General features: G+C 39.6%; 1 long non-coding RNA gene across 3 annotated transcripts; it reads right to left on the reverse strand.

The window, feature by feature from the left end:
- Nucleotides 1–214: 214 nt before the first annotated feature.
- LOC147924742 (uncharacterized) lies at nucleotides 215–4,448 on the reverse strand. Of its 3 annotated transcripts, XR_015587641.1 has the most exons (6): nucleotides 3,958–4,435; nucleotides 3,712–3,858; nucleotides 3,385–3,502; nucleotides 3,151–3,226; nucleotides 2,824–2,924; nucleotides 215–525 (listed from the first exon to the last, which is right to left on the reverse strand). It is a non-coding gene; the product is annotated as an uncharacterized LOC147924742 (long non-coding RNA). The 3 variants fall into 3 exon arrangements; XR_015587639.1 differs by lacking the exon at nucleotides 215–525 and having other exon boundaries at nucleotides 2,756–2,924; nucleotides 3,958–4,448; XR_015587640.1 differs by lacking the exon at nucleotides 215–525 and having other exon boundaries at nucleotides 2,756–2,924; nucleotides 3,385–3,616.
- Nucleotides 4,449–20,297: the final 15,849 nt, after the last annotated feature.

The raw sequence follows: 20,297 nt of genomic DNA on the forward strand, positions 1-20,297 counted from the left end.
GATAGCAAATTTTTAGGGAACAATAAAATTTAAAGCGAAATGGTGCAACTCAGCCAACTCTCACTCTTCCTTGAGGTGAATCTTGGGTGACAATGTGATCGACTTCTTTCTCAGTGGTGTAGACTGCTTCACTGTCCCATAGTAGCACTGGAAGTTTATGGATGGTAATACGAGTGAAGTATTTCATCGATAGATAAAATTTGAAATTCTAAACTTTCCTATAACAATTCTAGGGTATTTCATTGATCGAGTATAGAAAATCTTGGAGAACAAGTAAAATATCTAAGATATGGAAAACAAATAAAGATTTTTGAAGTAAATAGAAATGAATGATAGCAAAGTTTTAGGGAAGTTTAGAATTTCAAATTTTATCTATCTTAACATGGGATCTGGACACGCTATTGGGACAACAACAAATAACTCTTTAAAAGTGAGTTTTAGGCTATGGTCTTAGTAATGAACCATGCTAGCAAACAGCAAAGAGGTGGTCAATCTTCTCAACGGAACCCATATGAACTTTGCAACCTATAATTGAATCCGAGAAGTAATGAAATGGATTAAAAGATTTGAAATGATCAAGATTAGCTGGATATCATTTGAGAGCAACAAAGTTTCTGACATCCTTGCTAAGACTCGATTACCAGAGAACTCTTTTTTTTTTTTCTGTTTTAATAGTTTGTGGCAACAGTTAGGTGCGAATGAGCTACGCTCGAGGAGGATGATACACCATAAATCATAATGGTTACTCTGTGGAAATTACGGAGTCTATTGATTTACTCAATGACAACTGTATTAAAAGAGTTTAGCCCGCCTATTGGGAGGGTATAACATATAAATAAAGATCATATTTTTACTTTAGAAAAGTCATATATATAATATTGTTTTCTTTAATTTAACAATTAATTTTTTTCTATATTGTTGTAGGTATCGCCGGTTTGCTCTCGTTCATTACCGAGTCATTAATTATTAAGAAAAAATAGATAGTGGTATATGATTATTAGGTGTTTGATATACATTTGCTCTCGTTAGCTTGATATACATTTTAGCGTGTGATTCGCTTATATATATTGGTTCAATCTTTCTTACTTACTTGATTCATGTTTTTGTTATGGAATTGTGTGTGAGGTTTCCATATTATACCTAGTATAGTTTCATAGTTTATTCGATGGTTTGAGAATTTAATTATCGTAATTGCTTGCTGAATTGCTGATAATATTGTTGCTGATTTGATTCGCATACTAAATTACGAACAATACTTGGGTTCACCCCTAGGGGTGAACCTCTCCATTCACTCCCTTATAAAATAAGGAAATAAAATCTGTATACATTATTATAAAATTTAAAAAACTTAAATCGCTCTTTAATAAACCCAAACCGATACATATAAAATGTAAACCCTAACCATTTCATTTGTGAACCCAAACCGATATATAATTTTGTTCTACTTGTAAAATCTAAACCCTAATCATCTCATTTGTGAACCCAAACCGACATATAATTTCGTTCTAGTTGTGAAATCTAAACTCTAACATCTTATTTGTGAACCCAAACCGACATATAATTTTGTTCTACTTGTAAAATCTAAACCCTAACCATCTCATTTGTGAACCCAAACCGACATATAATTTTCTTCTAATTGGGAGTTAAGCTGATTTTTGTTAATAATTTTCAGCCCATGAAGGCCCAGTAACTCTATTGATTGAAACGACAAGGGTTTGGACGTTTAGAAGTGTGCATAGTGCACATATTTATATATATATATATATATATAGACCTACGTATGTATCTCCCTCGCTGCAAGAAGGAGAGAAGGGAAGCTTTTGAGAGAGTTGAAAATAGAAGAGAGGACATGAAAGAGAAGACGACAATATGGAGCCGAGAGATGGAAGTGGAAGAAGAGATAGAAAAGGGAGATAAAGGGAGAAGAGGAGAGAAAAGTAGTCGTGAAGGAGAGGGGAGAACGAGACGTTGCCATTTGCGACGGTGGTGGAGAACACAGGTGGGGTCTGTTTATTCATGTCATGGCCGTGGAAAGTCTAGGTGGTGGTGGAGGAGCAAAACCATAGTAAACAGAGGTGGAGGAAGCAAATAAAAAGAAAGGAGGAAAATTAATTAAGGAGGCAGATCCGAGTTCATGTTTTGTGGGGATGATTCCCGTCGAAACAGAAGGAGTTAGATCACGAGTTAGGCGTCTCTGGAAAGCTGATTCAGTGAAGAATCCGTAGCAGTTTACGGAACTTTAATCGGACTTAAACTCGAGGAGTTATGGTCGTTTCTTTCTGGAAAAGTAACTGCAAAGTCTGTAAACTCAGATATCCTAAGATGCTGTTCCGAGATAGGTTCTTCAAGGCAACATTTGGAGTTCATAGAAATGTCCGATTTTCCCGAAACTTTGTGGAGTTCTTCATGCTATTACTAGCTACATATTCAACGGATGGGATTTCGATTTTAACGGTTGGTTGTGATTTTACTTATGTGTTTCGGAGGCTCGTTGGTATAGAGTAAATGGTGACATTGTAATGTTTGGTTGGCAAACTGAGGTTGGATGGAGCTGCAGCTTGTATGAGTATTCTTTAATATTGGGTCTGACATGGGAAAGGAGAACTGAGTTTCAACATTTAAGTGGCAAATGTGAGGGTGGTAATCGCGGAAACACAATGATTATTTTCTAAACATGTTCTTCATGAATTGCTTGTATAGGCTTGGAAACTATGTGATTGGATATGTCTATTGTTTGATATCATATACTTTGATATGATGATAAAATGTATGATTATAATGAATGATGAAATGATATGATGTACCAATAGATTCTTTTCTTACTTTCAATTCGATTAGTATGTTTGGGATTTTGAAACAAAGCCTTCTTGCCTTGCTGCACTAAATTCCATCTCAATACTGCTACTGTCTTCTTCTGTTCAAACCTGGTAAAGCATGAAAGTAACATTTAAATACTAACATGTATGGTTACTCTATCGAGCTCCTTAATTAGATGAACCTTATTTTGTCACTATCGTCATAAACTAGAGCAATTTACAAACAAATAAGAATCAAAGGAACACAAGTATTTGCTAGAGATGATATAGAGAGCATAAATCATTAGAGCAGCAGGAAGCACCACTTTACGATAAGAAACACGAGGAAACTAACCATTCCATTCATCTTAGAAGTAATCTGTCCACCACATTGTTGCTTTGCTTGAGCTAGTAAGTAAGTATACAACTCCCTGAAACATGAATAAATAAAACATGAATCTTAGTCCTTGTTCTTTAAAGAATCTCCCTGGATCATATGAATACAATCAACTAAAAAACACAACAGTTATTGAAAAATAAAGATTCAACCCTTTATAATACCAAAACATTAAAAGCCAAGTGAATAGACCTTGTAAGCACCAACATAAAACTCATTTTCGAGCATGTCCTACAAGTGTTCATTGAGAACATAGACAAACTTGACCGCGATAGCCACTTGCACTTCTTACAACAATTTACCTTCTTTCCTGCAAAAATCGGAGGTTAAACATGAATCAAAGGTTCTTTACTTTTGCAATCTCCAGAACATTTGCTCATTTATGTGTAAAGACGAAAAGTCATGGCTGTTCTAAGCTTAGGAGCTGCAAGAAAAGAAAACACAGCTTCAATATTGTTTTTTCTTCCACACCACGAACAAGACAAGGGTAATAAACATATATATCAATAACGCTGCTACCTCAATGAGTCTGGCTCCAAATTCTCTCCACTTGTTCCTCTAACTCAGTTACTCTCTTCTAAACTATCACCAAAACTGAACTCTCGCTTTGCCTGTGAGAACGCATAGTACACTTCATTCAGTAGCTAGCTAGGAGCTATAATCCATCTACAACAGGAATAAGAGCAATCAGATTTAGATGGGATTTGTTAAAAAGCCAGAAACCCCAAAACCCAGAAATGAATCTAGTGATAAAAAAGGGTTTACTGCCAGAGACGAAGAGATTGGTGTCACAATTTGCACCACTCCTTATTGTTCTCAAGGAGATAGAAACGAAGCTTAAAGCTTTCACCTTTCACACACCATTAAAGCGACCTAGAAGGCAACAATCTAAGACACAGACTTAACCAGGAGCCTTGTTCTTATCGGGATGAACTTTTAACGAGAGTTTCCGACACGATTTCCTCAAATCTTCAACTGAACATGTGTTTCCTAATCCAAGAATCTCATAGTAATCCTTCTTCGACTTTATCTCCCTCACGATCGCTCGTTGTTCTTCCGTGAAAGACGATGACGATCCTGGGGACGATGAAGATGAAGATCCACGTTGACGAAGAGAAGGTCGATCCGACGGCGGTTTTGATGACTCGTTGGCGGCAGATCCAGGCGAATCCTCCTCCTCCACCACCGCCGCTCACTACAACAAATTTGCTTATTGATAGCACTAATTCTGTAACTGTCTGTTAAAGAATACTTTCGGATTTTAGAAATTATATTAAAGCACTTTATTAGTGCTAAGCCCATTTATAGCATAAGTGGGATGCGAAAATCACTTTGGTGGCCCAAAATTTATTCAACCGCTCTAACACTTAGCAAAAATTTTCATTCTATCACAAAACATAAGTCTCAAAAAAATAAAAAGTTTAAGTCTGAAAACTTAGACACAATCTACCACCGTCGCCATCGCGGACCAAATTTCTGTATCTTCGATTTCCTTCTATCTCTGTATCTTCTTCTTCAATTTCCTTCTGTCTCTGTGTCGCGCTATATCTTCTTCTTCAATTTCTCTGTCGAGCTATATCTTCTCCTCTTCGATTTCTCAGACAAGCTATATCTTCTTCTCTTCGATTTCTCAGACGAAGAACGACGAAGGTATATAACCTAAATTAGACAGCTAATTGTTTTTTTGTTTCAATTTCATTCTTATCTTCGATCAGTAACCTAAATTTCACTTTTAATCTCGTTTTGTGAGGTGTCAAGCTCGTCCGACAACAAAGACAAACTTGAAAGAAGAGAAATCTAAAACCTAAACAACAAATCTGTAAGTTTGTTCACATTTTCGTTAAAATATTTGTTCAGATTCGAAAATTACATGTTTGTGTCCTCTTCATGTGCGAACTGATTGTTGCTTGATTTTGGTCGAATCTGAAAATTGCATGTTTGTGTCCTCTTCATGTGCTTGAACTGATTGTTGCTTGGTTTTGGTCACATCTGCTTTATTTAGATTTCTGTATTTATTTTTGTTAGCTGTTTAAAAACTTATGCTTAGTTTTAGATTCAACTATTTAAAAACTAAAATGCTGGACAAGGAATGGGTTCATCTTAGCAGGTATGTAATTGATTACATAATGTTAGGATTTCAATAAAGGAATATAGACATTAAGGTATCTTCGTTTGTGTCGTTCTTCCTTCCAAATACAATGAAGACTTGATCCAGCATACGAAATAGGTGCCTGGAAATTTGTCCGGACGGTGGCTGCTGAGTTAGGAGACAGTGGCATGGTAATATGCCCATGCATTGACTGTAGAAATGTAGATCGTCATTTGTGTAGTGTTGTGGTTGCTCATCTAGTAACTAGAGGCATGGATGAGACTTACAAGTTGGGGAAAGATTGGTATCATCACGGTGAAGTGGACTCAGGGGGTGAATTCGTTGAGAAATTAAGTCGGTGGAATGATGAGATTTGTGGTTTATATCAAGTTGCTGAGTTTATGGATGAAGAGCCGTTAAGAAATTGTGAGAATGATGAGGGGGAAGAGAAGATAGATGATGAGTTCTACGCAAAGCTAGCTGATGCAGAAACCCCTTTATATCCAAGTTGTTCTTCCCATAGCAAGCTATCAGCCATTGTGACATTGTTTAGAATGAAGACACAGAATGGCTGGTCCGACAAAAGCTTCAATGATCGCCTTGAGAAATTGTCAGAAATGTTACCAGATGGTAATGTACTTCACACATCACTAAATGATGTGAAGAAATTTCTGAAGTCTTTTGATATAGGTTATCAAAAGATTCTTGCCTGCATAAATGATTTTTGCCTATTCAGAAAGAAGTACAAGAAGCTGGACAACTGTCCCAAATGTAAGGCTTCAAGATGGAAGAGCAATATGCACACTGGTGAAGTCAAGAAGGGTATCCCACAAAAAGTATTACGGTACTTTCCGATAATTTCTCGTCTGAAGAGGATGTTTAGGTCTGAAGAGGATGTTTAGGTCTGAAGAAATGGCTAAGGACTTAAGGTGGCATTTCAGTAACAAGAGCAACGATGGGAAGATACGCCATCCAGTAGATTCTATGACGTGGGATCAAATGAATGATAAATACCCATCATTTGCTGCTGAACCAAGGAACATCCGTCTTGGACTGTCCACAAATGGATTTAACTTTTTTATCATAAAGAATACAAGGTATAGTTCTTGGCCGGTCTTGCTGGTGAACTATAATTTGCCTCCTCACCTATGTATGACGAAGGAGAACATCATGCTTACCGTGTTGATTCCAGGTCCACATCAACCGGGAAATAGCATTGATGTCTACTTAGAACCTCTTATTGAGGATCTAATGCATTTGTGGAGCAATGGATAATTGACATATGATGTTTTTAGTAAAATGACGTTTACACTTAAGGCAATGCTTCTTTGGAATATAAGTGATTTTCCATCTTACGTGAATCTGGCTGGCTGCAAAGTAAAGGGAAAAATGGGCTGTCCTATATGTGGGAAGAACACAGATAGTTTGTTGTTGAGTCACAGCAGAAAACATGTCTTTATGTGCCATAGAAAGTCTCTACCTCCAACACATATGTATCAAGTTAAAAAAAAACATGGTTTGATGGACATGCTGAACATGGGAGAAAGGACAGAATATTAAGTGGCCGTAATATTGCTCAACTCTTGAAAAATTACAGAAATAATTTTGGAAATGGTAGAGAACCTGGAAAGAAAAGAAAAAGGACTGAATGTGTTGCTTCAGTAGCTGACAGTGAGGATGAAGATTTTGAATCCGAGGAAGAGGAAGAAGAAGAAGAAGAAGTTGACTTGGATGAGTTATCAAGATGGAAAAAAAGATCAATTTTTTTCAAGCTACCTTATTGGGAGGTATGTTGATTGCTTGAATATAAATTAGTTTCTCGATTCAGGTTTTTGTTAGTTTCCTTAACTGTGTATTTGTATTTGGTTAGGAGCTGCCAGTAAGACACAATTTAGACGTAATGCATGTGGAGAGAAACGTGGCTGCAAGTATGCAAGTATTGTCTCGACACTGTAACATTGTGGAAAATCAAAAGATGGTATTAATTGTCGGAAAGATCTTCAAGTTCTAGGCACTAGAAAGGATTTACACCCTAAATCCCAAGGTAAAAGAACTTATCTTCCCCCAGCACCTTGGTCTTTGTCAAAGGCAGAGAAGAAAATCTTTTGTTAACGACTATTTGACTTCAAAGGACCGGATGGATATTGTTCTAATATATCGAGAGGTGTAACCTTAGATGATTGCAAGATCACAGGACTCAAATCTCACGATTATCACGTTTTAATGCAACAACTTCTCCCAGTTGCAATTAGAGGTTTATTACCTAAAGGTCTTAGGCTGGCTATTAAACGATTGTGCCCATTCTACCACAATTTGTGTCAGCGTGTGATTGATAGAGAGGAAATTTCAGTAATGGAAGCTGAAGTTGTGGAAACACTCTGCATATTTGAACGATTTTTCCCTCCAACTTTCTTTGATGTTATGGTGCACTTGACGGTACACCTAGGAAGAGAAGCAAGACTAGGAGGGCTAGTACATTTTCGTTGGATGTACCCTTTTGAAAGGTACTGGTTTCAGATTTATACTTAAATTCATAAAATTGGATGATTATGTGTAGATATTCATAGTTTTCGTTCTGACTAGGTACATGAAAATTTTGAAAGACTATGTAAGAAATCGAGCAAGACCAGAAGGTTGTATAGCTGAGTCATACCTTGCAGATGAAAGCATGAGGTTTTGCAGTGAATTTTTGAAGAAGACAACACAAGTAGAAAAGAAGCTTGATAGAAATACAGAATATGAAAGCAAGTCCATATTAGAGGGTCGTCCAATATCATCAGCAACGTCTATGGAGCTTATTGAATCAGAGAGACAGATTATCCATCTTGCAGTGATACAAAACACGGCTGTGGTGGGCCATATGTGGAGTAAGTTGTTGTTTACCGATTAATCTCACTTGTTAGTTGTCACTTATGAACAACAGTCTAATATTTCATGTATTATCTATCTACAAGCATGCACCTAGAATATTTACAAGACACTGATGCAAGAGCTAGACGTGATGCACCATTGTTGTGGAAGTTGCATACTAAGAATTTTGCATCATGGTTAAAGGAACAGGCAAGTGTCTTTTATTAGTGAAATTTATATACATTTGGCGGCCCAAAACTTTAAGCTGACTTCTGTCAACTGTAGGTGCATATTGATTCAGAAACACATGGAGAAACACTTAAATGATTGGCATATGGTCCGCGTAGTACAGCCAGGTTATATAGTAAATGGGCAGAGGTTTCATACTGTCTAAGTTCAAAGGCAAAGTCAGAATAGTGGAGTCTTTTATGAGGCAACAACAATGTGTAGTTCCAGTGCAAGAGACACTTCACAAGTAGTTGATTTAGTGTCATACTATGGCAGAGTTCTTGACATAATTTTGGTGGACTATCATGTCTTTTATGTCCCTCTATTTCGGTGTCAATGGGCAGTTAGAGATAATGGTGTCAAAGTGGAAGATGGATTCACACTTGTTAACCTCAACCACAGCCAAGTTACATTCTCAAAGGATCCGTATATATTAGCCTCTCAAGCAAAGCAAATATTTTACTCAAGGGAAGATGATATGTCTAATTGGTATGTTGCTCTGAAATGTCCTCCCAGGAGATACAGTGAGGAGGATTCAGCAGATGCAAATCTAGATTGTGGGCCATTGCCATCAGTTGTGTCAATGACCGATGATGACTTAGATGATGAAGCACAAAATGCCAGAGCTGACTGTGAAGGCATTTATGTTTGAAAGAAATGTTTTAGTTAAAAAAAATGTTGTTTTACAAACTTTAATGTATCTTTGGATCTTCTTGTTCAGTAATGGAAGCTTCATTTAGTTATGTTATATTGATTGATCACTTGTTGTTAATAATGTTGTGATTTGTGTTTAACTGTTGTCTACTAAGTATGATTTGTGTTTAATTGTTGTCTACCATTTTAATTAACTATTTATCTTGTGTTTTCAGGTGAACTAAAATGGGTCAGAATAAGAAAGCAACTAAAAGGAAGAAGAATGTGGAAGATAGTGCGGTAGAGTTTGTGTGTACAATAGAACCTGAGCTGCAATTTGAACAACAACATTTAGAGGATACTGAGCATCAATCTGAACAGCTTCAAAATCATGAGGAATCTGAACTGCCTGCGACTCAGAATGATGGAGAAGACGAAAAGTCTGCTGCTGAAAATGCTGACGAAGGTATAAATGATAATCCAGTGGATGACACTGAGTCTGAATTGCCTGCTTCTGATAATGAGCAGGAAACACATCAGCCTAATCGTAAGAAAAAGCGAGGACCTACCAGAATGAAATACATTGCAAAGGATCCAAATACACAGGAGAAAGTTAAGTACAATGAGATGGGAGAAGCTTATGGTCTTGGGTCAGTGAAGCTGTGATAGACAGGTTTTCACCCAGCGTATCAATTCCCTATGCAGTTGAAGTACAAAGGGTTATCAATCCAAATGGTTGTTTTTCACTAGCAGCAGGAAGGATATGATCAGAACAATACAAGTCAAGCCAAGCAAATAGGGGTTTTGATCTAACAATCCTAAAATAAATGAAAGATAAGAATATAAATAAAAAAACCACACGACCTAAGCACTCGATGCAAGCATTCGAGTACATGATCGCGTGGGGTGATCGAGTAAGCAAATGAGATATGAACAGCTCGAGGTACTACTCGATACATGTTATCGTGTATCTGATCGGGTAAGTGATCGAGTAATGAAAGAAAATGCAAACAATTAAAATATGAAAGCTTCTAAGGATGGGGTAATCGAATCCTAAGTATCCTTGACCAATACAGATGCCTTACATGCCTCAAGCAAATATTTCCTAGACAATGAACCTCTAAAACTCTGTTACCACACTCTCGCACTAGCAACAATCAACCTTGATCACTTCCCTACCCAACTCTCGTTGGAGAAACATGACCAAGCAGGCATTAAGATCGATTCATTATTGTCAGTAAACCCTAACTCATCTAATCTCTTACTCAGAGAGAGTGAACCTCTAGCATTGGTTGATTCAAGCATCTCTTCTACACCTTTCGGTGGTAAAACACTCTAGATCTAATCTCAACCTCTCGGTTGGTTGACAGCATTAAGAACACCAACCTAGAAGGAAATCTATCAAACATATACAATCAAACTAAGGCATCCTAACCGATCAAAAACACAAAATCATCTATCCCATCCCTAGAAACTTTACTACACTACTCGGCCATAATAATAAGAAAAAAAGCAACGAAAAGATACAAGATAGAAATCTAAGAAAAATGATAAAAACTATGAAATAAAATGTAAACCAAAAGGGAAAAATGTTTGAGTTGCTCAGTTCTCTCACAAAAGCTCTCGCTCTCTGGTTTGAGAGTCTGTGGCGTGCTCGTTTGCGAGCTAGGAGAGGAGGGATTTATATATTCCTTCTCGATCGTGTTGGGGTTTGGACTTGTTCTTCCAGCTCGATGGCTCTTTTGGGTACATATATGCTCGAGTTTGTCCTTGTTTTCCCCCATTTTAGGCTCTTTAACACATGTTTTCATCCAAAACATGCAAATGCAAAAATGCAACACCCTAAATGGTCTAAAAGTGAATTCCTACAGTTAATGACCTAAAAATTTTAAGTTAGAGGTATGAACAATGCAAAATATAGACAAAAAAAGAATGCTAAAAATATGTAAATTAGAGAGTTATCAGACCCCCAAACTTAAATCTTGCTAGTCCTCTAGCAAGGAAGTAAGAGGGTATGGTTTGAAAGCGGGGACTCATAACCTTAATATGCTAAGCAAAGGATTCAAGCTATAGTCCTTAAAGATAGTTTAATGGTGCTAAGATCAATCAACATACTTACAAATATTTTTCTATGCTTATTACCATGCATCGATCTAGCTCAACCTCCCACTAAAGATAAAGAACATCTCTTTCACATTCAATTAAGTGTTTTGGCGAATTCTTGCAAATGGAAGGTGAATCAAGCTCAATTGGTTTCAAGGGTAAGGCTTTTTAGTAAGGTGGTTTCAAACAAATTCATTGGGGTGGTTTTCTCTCAAAAGAAGGAATGCTAGACAGTTGTGAAAACTATCTAAGACTGAGAACAATTTGGGCATAAAAAGCTTAACTCTTGATGATCTACCCTTTTCTCATTCACTTTCTCTCTTTATTTATTTATTTATTTTTTATTATTTTACCAAACACCCTAGAATTAAGCTACCCATAACCTTGATTTAACTCTTTTTTCTTTTACTCCCTAAGGTTTAAACTTTAAAAATTCTAGCTCTTTTTTTTTTGTATTTTTTCTTTGCTAAACTCCTAATATGTCTATATATGTTTTTTTTTCTTTCTTTCGAGGAGACTATAGCAAGATCTTTTCTCTCTTTTTTTTTTACTTAGAGACTTAGAGCTAATTTATTCTAACCTTAGGGACTTTCTTTTCTTTTTAATTTATTCCACAACCCAACCCCAAATAAACATACTAACCACCTATCTTTCAAGACCGAATCTATTAGCTAGTTCAAATTCTAACTTAGCTAAATCAAGAGGCAGTTCTTTATCGTTCTCAATACTCTCAAGGTTTCACAACCTATAGCACAATGAAAAAGGTCTCACTCAACATTTGACAACAAGGTTTGAAAGAAAGGTTTGGGTTCATGGGTATGACAAACAAATCGGGTTAAACGAAAAGATTGGTAAAAGTGGAGTGCTAACCCGAGTTTAGAGTTACCAAGAGCAAGTATTCAAGTTCCATAAGCAAGACAATTAAAGTTCAAATTAAATCCAGTAATATAGAGATGTTCTAATGTTCAAGCAAGTGGAGGAAGCATTCAAACGACACAGGGATCTAAGCAAAGATTCTTCATTTTTTTCCAAAGATTGATCTAGCAACAATGAACTGTGATAAGGGCTATAGCTTCAATCCTAAGGTTTGATTTAAACAAGGTAGTTTTAATCATTGTCTCCTAAGATGCATAAGCAACAATCCTATATGAAACAAACTAGACTCAATCCTAATATGTAAATGCAACTACATGAACACTTTTTTTTTTTTTTTTTTCAAATTTTTCAAATTTGTTGGATTTTTTAATGCACATAGATGCAGACTCAAATGAATAAAACTAGCATGCAAAAATTTGAAATAATAAAAATAAGAAAATAAAACACAATGTTAAATACATTCTAGGACCCTCCCCCAAACTTAAATTACACAGTCCCTGTGTAAATAAAAGTTGGAAAAAGAATCCAAGAATCACACAAAATGAATTAAACTAAATGCAATGATATATACAAAGATCGGATGAAAGTGGTACCTCATGGGTTAGTGAAGAAGGAGGTTGCAGCAGCCTCCATACTTGCCAACGTGTAGCCAGTGTCGTCTCTGGCTTCAGCAGGTGCCGGTGTTTGCTCGTCAGAGAGCTTAGAAATGAGCACGGACGACTTACTCGGACCAACATCTGAGGGGTTGATCGAGGGTGGGATCGCATAGCTCATCGGGTATGGCATCGGGTAGTATGACGGATACGGCGGAAGAGGTCCAGAATGATCACCCGTGTATCCACTTGCAGGGTGCATCTTGTACGGCATCATGAATGGCATCTGGTAGGGCGGAGGAAAAAGTCTCGAGTAATCACCCGAATGGGTGCTCGATGGGTGCATCGGATAGGGCATCGTGTATCCCATCGGGTTGGGCATAAGGTAGGCGTCTGAATGGCTTCTCCATGATGCTTTAGTTCGAGTGACATCTCCCTCATCGTGTACCCATATGATGATGCTCTGTGGGCCTCTGGAGGTGGCAGTCCTCGAGATCCTCCTAGCGGTCCGCTTCTCCCCATCCAAGTTGGTGCGTATGCCGAGGTAGGGGCTGAGGCACAGCTTGCCTTATCTTGCAGCTCCTTGATCTGACCTCCCATTATCTTCACTGAACCGGTAAGATCCTTTACCTTCCTCACCAAGAACTTGTTCATCCTCTTCAGCCATCTGATCCTCTTGTGAGCTTCCCTCACTCCAACCGGTTGCTTTTGAGAGCACACATACTCCTCAAAGTCGAAATCCTCCGAGCTATCTCCCTGTCTCTGCCTAGTTTCCTCTCTCTCTTCTCAGCTTCGGACTCCTCCTACGGGTTGTACAGCTCCTCCAAAGGTGGTGCAAAGTCAATGTTGTTTCCCAGCCAAACCTTGGTGCATATGACATTAGGTAGGATCATTTGGGCAGTTCCGACAGTTGGATGGACGAACTTGAACAGCATCATGTCATTAGGCCTCTCATGGGCCAAAACTCTCGCCAGCACGAGGTAGTCTACATCCAGCCATCTCGGGTTGTGTACCACTCCCTTCAAGGGCACATCGCAAGCCACTAGGATCGGTGTGATTAGTCCTCCAATGGAGATCTCTCCGCCTCCTTCTCTTTTCTTCATTGCCCACGATTTAAGATAGAGGAATTGATCGAGTAGCACAAACACCATACTAGTAGCAACATCTCCAACTAGCGGTGTACCATCCCTAGCATTGTCCAAAACTCCACACAATGCAATGTCCAGCAGCTGGAGCTCATGTTCGTTCACATTCCCAGTCTCTTTTCTAGCAAGAAGAGTGCATGCAAGGGACTTGTGAAAATACCTCAAGACAGGGCTCCTTATTTGAACGGATTTGGAGCTTGTGGACTTGTAGGGGAGCTTGTCTCCTATTCTCAGCCATAGGGACCTCATTTCCTCTTTGCTAACCTCCATTCCTTCTCCACTACCAGCTTTGAAGCCATATAGCTTCTCCATCTCCTTGAAAGTGAGCTGGTACTCTTTGTTCCTCACGGAGAAGGTGATGAACCCGATCCCCCCATTGGGTAGTAGGCTCGGGTGGTCTTCGAAATAATGTAGCTTCAAGGTCGAAAGGAAGTGGACCGTCTCCTCCTCATATGCGTCAAGGTGGGCTCGCATCATATGGCCCAAGTGGCACATATCAAACAGAAACTCAACATCTCTAGCGATGCCCATCTGCTTCATGGTCTCACGGTGAGGGTATCGGGTGCCAACAAAGCTCATCTTCCGGAAAACTTTGAAGAGTTTTGCCGGAGTATCCACCTCCTTCTGCTTCAGCCTCCGCGAGGCTTGGCGTGTTCTCTCTCTCTGCTCCTCTTCTCTCTCTTGGTTCTCCTCCTCTGCGTCTTGATCCTCTTCCTCAGCTGCTCTTTCAGCTACCCTCTCAGCCTTCTCTGAAGCCGGTCTCTTCCCTCTTGCAACCGCAGCTCTTCTCCTTGATCGAGAGGTTTGGATCTCCCCTTGCTCTTCTCCTCTAGCATCAGAATCGACCTCCATGGGGTCGGTAACGGTTCTTTTGGACGTAGACAGGTCCCTACGTCAAGGAGAGCGGCGAACAGCACTCGCCATTGGACTCGGTGAGCGAACTCGGTGGCCTACTCGATCGGTTACTCGAGCATCAGATCGGGTGGTGGATCGGGTTGAGCATCAGGTTGGGAAGGCAAAACGTCCAGCCAGCGGTTGGGAATGAGGAACGTTTCCTCTCCCTTGGGACTCTCGAGGTTCGATGGCATCACCTCCGGTTGTAGCAGCGGTGGAGGTTGATCTTCTTCCCTTCCTTTGGTAGGTTTTCGCAATTGGCTACATTGTCGAATCCTTGAAAGAAAAAGCTAAGTCTTGAGGTTAATAGGGTTAGTCCCAAAGTAAATCGAATGAAACTCGAGTTTTAGAGAGAATAGAAAGTATGGAAGCTAAAAGAACTTTAGGGGTGAGAGGCAACTTATCGGTGATAATGAGGGAGAAGGGTTCGAAACCCTTAAATAGAGTAGGATTTGGTTGGTGGGCCTCGCCGAGAGTGGGCTTTCTTGTGGAATTTGGACTCCACTCACCACCCGAGCATGGACACGATCAGGCGCATCGAGTACGGTGTCGGGTTGACCCTCGGGTTTCTCAATTTCCCTTTTTAACTTTCCATTTTTTTTTTTTTGAAAATTCAAAAATAGAAAAATAAGATAAAACAAATAAATCAAAAATAAAACAAAACAAAAGATACCTTTGGGACTTCCTCCCAAGTGAGCTTGTTTAAAGTCACTAAGCTTGACACTTCATGCTCCTTAAGCATGGGATCCAGGTGGAACAGGTTCTGGAATCCTCTCCACTGTAGCAAGCTGGTTCAACAAATTCTCCAGGTTTTGTCCAGGTTCCAAGGCAAATGTGGTGTTGACCTCCTCAAGATGTTTGACCTTCCTCTGCTTGGTCTTAGTGGAAAAAGCTTGACCATCAATGGTTGGCCTCTTAATCCCTTTCTTCACATCAAATTCCATCTTGAAATGCTCACCATGCTCTATTCTTCTTACCTTGTTTTACCTCGATCACAGCACCAACTGTTGCCAAGAATGATCTTCCTAGAATCAGTGGATCGTCTGGTTCCTTGTCTATATCAAGGATCATGAAGTTAGTGGGGACTTCCACTCTTCCAACTCGGAGAGGCAGATTTTCCAGGATCCTAATCGGATGCCTCACGGTTCTGTCAGCCATAACCAAATACAAATTGCTTGGTTTAAAATCAGTGAATCCCATCTTCTTGGCTACTGACAGAGGCATAATGCTAACTGAAGCTCCCAGATCGCACAAACAATTCTTGAAGATCTAAATTCCTATCGAGCAGGGCAGACTGAAGGAGCCAGGATCTTCTAGTTTCTCCTCAATTCGCAGCTCAGGATCTAAACACACTCCAGTCCTGAGAATCTCGAACCCAATCTCCTTGACAGCTTCCTTAACCTCATTCTCCAATCGAGCTGCTTCCTTGGCAGCTTCCTCCTGAAGTTCGTGTGGCGGCAAAAGCTTAGGTGGTGGAGCTTTACGCTTAGCCATTCGCTCTGCAAGCACCTCCAACTGGATGTCAAGTGCAGCATTGAACCTTTCCTCTAGCTCCCCTTCCTTTGCTGTTACAGGTAGTTGAGGTTGATCTCTTTTCTTAACATCTACTCGATGCATCATCCGATCACCATCATCGTGTAGGTCATCGGGTTCCACCTCGGGTTGTTCTTCGACTTGTGATTCTCGAACCAGTGCTCGACCATCAACTCGATCAGTCTCCTCGGGTGAAGGCTCGGGTTCATACTCGGATATATAGTATTTGGCCTCATTTTTCATTGGGTGATCCATATCCTCCCCATCTTGATCATCACTGTCCCCAGTGAGGTAATCCTCATAATCATCATCAAGGAAGATGGCTTGGGCAGTGGCATAATCCTTAGGGTTTTGAACAGCCTTTCCTGGGAGTTGGTTAAGCTTTGGAGTTGGTTGGTTGTTGTGGTGGCCTTCGAGATATTGAACCTTAGTATTGAGCGATTCGTACTTGGCGTTCAGATCATTGTATCCTGAGTCGATCTTGTTGCTCATCTCTGCAAACCATTTTGCGATATCCATAGATGTTAAAGCCTGATTCTGAATCATTTGCTGAAGTAGGCCTCGTAACTCATATACTATACAAGAGATTGTTAATATGTTGAAACTAGACAAGAGGATGCCAAAGTCGAAGAAAATGGATGGCGCAAGGAGGTTGCAATTGGCGCTAATTGTAATTGTTGAGGGTATATTGCTTTGCGACTCATCTACTGTTAGAGCTTCGAAAAAAATTGTGGAGATGGTGAAAGATGTAGAAGCATTTGCCAAATATTCGTGGGGGCGTGTATCATTTGGCAAGACAATAGAAATGGTGAAAGTTGGTGATAAAGTCGACTGTGTTGACAAACTAGTTGACAAATTTAACCAGTCACATACAGCAACTCTCGGGTTTACACTTTCCTTCCAACTGTTGATTTTTCATGTTATTCCCCTCGTGGAAAAGTACCTTCCAAAAGCATCAGATGAGTTGACATTTACGGATCGTTCAGTCCTCCAACTCACCATGCTTAAGACCTTCCACAATTCCACAATTGCTCAAACCAAGATTGATCCTACTGTAAGTTTTATAATCTATTCCACCATTTAAATTAAAATTTTAATTTGTTTGGTATATAAGTGGGTGATCATTTTTCCAAACGCAGCTTTAAGTTCAAAGCATATTACCCTCTGCAGACCGGAACTTTGACATTCATGATTACTCTTGGAGTGATGAGGTTGATGATGTCAGAGTGGATTACATTTTGGGTAAACTTGAAGATGGACATAGTTTTCGGAAAGAGGACTGGCATGGTGGGTTTGCACAGTTGCCTATGCTAAGTACCACTTTCGTTGAGAAACCCAAAAAAGTTGCACTAGGTAGAATTAGCACCCTCAAAGGAAGAGGCAACACGAAAAAGGCAAATATCAAGGTTGCAAACCTGCGAATTCTGGATGGTGATTCAGGTAATATGGTTGTAGATGGGTTAACTGCTGAAGAACTTTTGAAGGAGGTCGACTGTAGAAATGATGCAGCTATTGCGAAGATAGAGTTAAAGCTTGAGTTGGAGAGGGGTGCACTAAGAGACGAAATAGTTGATGATGTTATGAAAACCCTAAGGGAGAAATGTGTATTTGATCACTGTGGTCCTATTACCCAGTCGGAGTTGAGAAGTCATATTAAGAAGTCCTCATGGTCAATAAGGGGAGACGGATCAGTGAAAATCCCACGAGCAGATGAGGTATGTTATGTATGTATTGGGTGCCTTAGCGGGTGTAATGCTGTGTTATGGAAAACCGCCTAGAGTAACATTAACTTTTTTATTTTTTTTGGTGGTTCAAAGGTAATCCTGCAAACCATTGGGGAGTGCTCAGGAAACTCTGCTACTGAAAAAGCTGCTGGTTTTCGGCGTGAAGGTGACGAAGGTGGCAAAGCTGGAGGAGGTGACCCACCTGGAATAGTTGACCAAGATGACAAACATGAACAAGACGGAGAAGGTGATGCCCAAGGTAAGCGACAAACTGACGGAGTTATAGTATTGGAAGATTTTGGCAGAGAAGATGTTGGTGGAGATAGTGATGAGGGAGAAGGTATTGGTTGAGATAGTGATGTGGGAGAAAAGGATGGTGGAGATAGTGATAAAGGAGAAGAGGATGATGTAGCGGGGGATCATGTGGAAGACGATGATGGAGAAGAGGATGATGGAGAAGGTGATGATGTAGGAGGGGAAGATGGAGAAGAGGATGATGGAGAAGAAGATGATGGAGAAGAAGATGATTTACGAGGAGAAGATGGAGAATAGGATGTTGGAGAAGAAGATGATGTAGGAGGGGAAGATGGAGAAGAGGATGATGGAGAAGAAGAAGATGGAGAAGATGATGATGGAGAAGAGGATGATGGAGAAGTTGATCATCACAAGCACGCCGAGGACGCACAGTTATCGACAGTACACATTGATGAGGTATTTAGCTACATGGAAATTCTAAACATAATTTATATTGACCGTTTGCTGAAGTCCTGATGGTTGGAAATTTATGTTACAGCGAAAGAAAAGGAAGCCATGTAATGAGTTAGAAGAGCTTACCCCTCTTCCCGCCAAAAGAGCTAGGACGAAGACTAGAAGGTTTGGTTTCTCATTAGGATGCTCGAAAGAAAAGGCACCTGATCCCGAATCTGAAGCACATGCGTACATTACCTTCCGGCCCGTGGAAGCACGTATTAAGAAGAAATTCTTAGCAAAGCTAGCATCTTATCGGAAGAAGTAAGTTACAGTAGATCAACTATCTGGTCAGATGGATTCGTCTGATCTCAATATTTTGTGGATTTCAGGGAGTACATCGTTGATGGTCATAGGGTGAAAAGCAACTTTTTTGAATGCATATACAAACCGCCAAACTAGGTTGATAGTTCAATAAGTAATTGCTTAACATGCTCTGTATTTCTTACTCGTTATTGCCCTCAGACGAAATATCTAATACCAATATTTTCAGCATGTTGAAGCCATGCTGACCATTTTGTGGAGAAGATTGGGTGACTCATTTCTTCAGTCAAGGGTTGCGGTGCTGGATACCTGGTTTTCACAAACTCTGGCTCATGATTACAGTCGATACCAGAAGACAAAAAAGAAGTCGACTTTTGTTTGGAACAGTGTCATTAAGAACTATATTAGAGGTGTAGTCCCGAGTCGGTCAGCAAGGATGGCTTGGTTTATTGACATCGACACTGTCTACGTACCTTTGAATTGTGGAAAGGGTCATTGGGTTGCAGCGGCTATAGATATGAGGCTGGGACATGTATTCATCCTTGATCCCCTTATCATAAAGAATGATTCGAGAAAGCTTCCGCGACACATGAAACCGATCGTTGAAATGCTTCCTATCGCAATCAAGGATTTTGTGAAGAAGGAAAGTATTACCTATCCCGTACCTAATGTCTTTTCGTATGAGAGGGTCATTGATGTTTACCAAAACGATCGGACCGGACACTGTGGCCATCTGACCGTGAAGTTTATAGAGTTACACGCGCAAGGATTGGGGTTGGATGGATTGACAGATGAGACTGTGGACGAGATGCGGATGCGATTTGCTGTTGATGTTTACGACGAATTTGTACTCAGCCTATGTGGCTGATCGCGTACACATTTCTACGCATACTATTATGGGATTTTTAACCTAAGTAACTACTTCTATGGTTTTGTAAAACTTATTGTCTCTCATTCACCGAAGTTTATTTTTCAGATTTATTTGTCTTTTGCATACTATAATGATTTGCTACTTATTGACCTAAGTTTATTTTTCAGATTTTGTTGTCTTTTGGTTACTTACTATTATGCTTTACTACTCATACGAAATGTGTTTCTGTACCTAGTATGGATAACGACAAGTGTTAATTAACGTAGTACTGTGTTAGGTTAGAAAGTTATTGAAACTTAAAACCACACGTAATATCACACTACTTCCGAACCAACTTGTCATTTATAAGGGTGTTTTTATACCTACTAATGTCTCTTGTTATATTTAGTATGTACACAGTTATTTAGAGCTTACACTTCAGCCATGACGAACCTCCTTACCATCCCACACCATCTAGCTATATACATTGTTAGCCTCCTCGAAAAGGACAGATTCCAGCACCTAGGTCCTCTTATTGCTTCTGGTCCGGATGGTATGCGACTTGCGTTTGATGAG

This window comes from Camelina sativa, chromosome 17, assembly GCF_030686135.1.
Source record: "Camelina sativa cultivar CO46 ecotype springtype chromosome 17, ASM3068613v1".
Taxonomy (NCBI): Eukaryota; Viridiplantae; Streptophyta; class Magnoliopsida; order Brassicales; family Brassicaceae; genus Camelina; species Camelina sativa.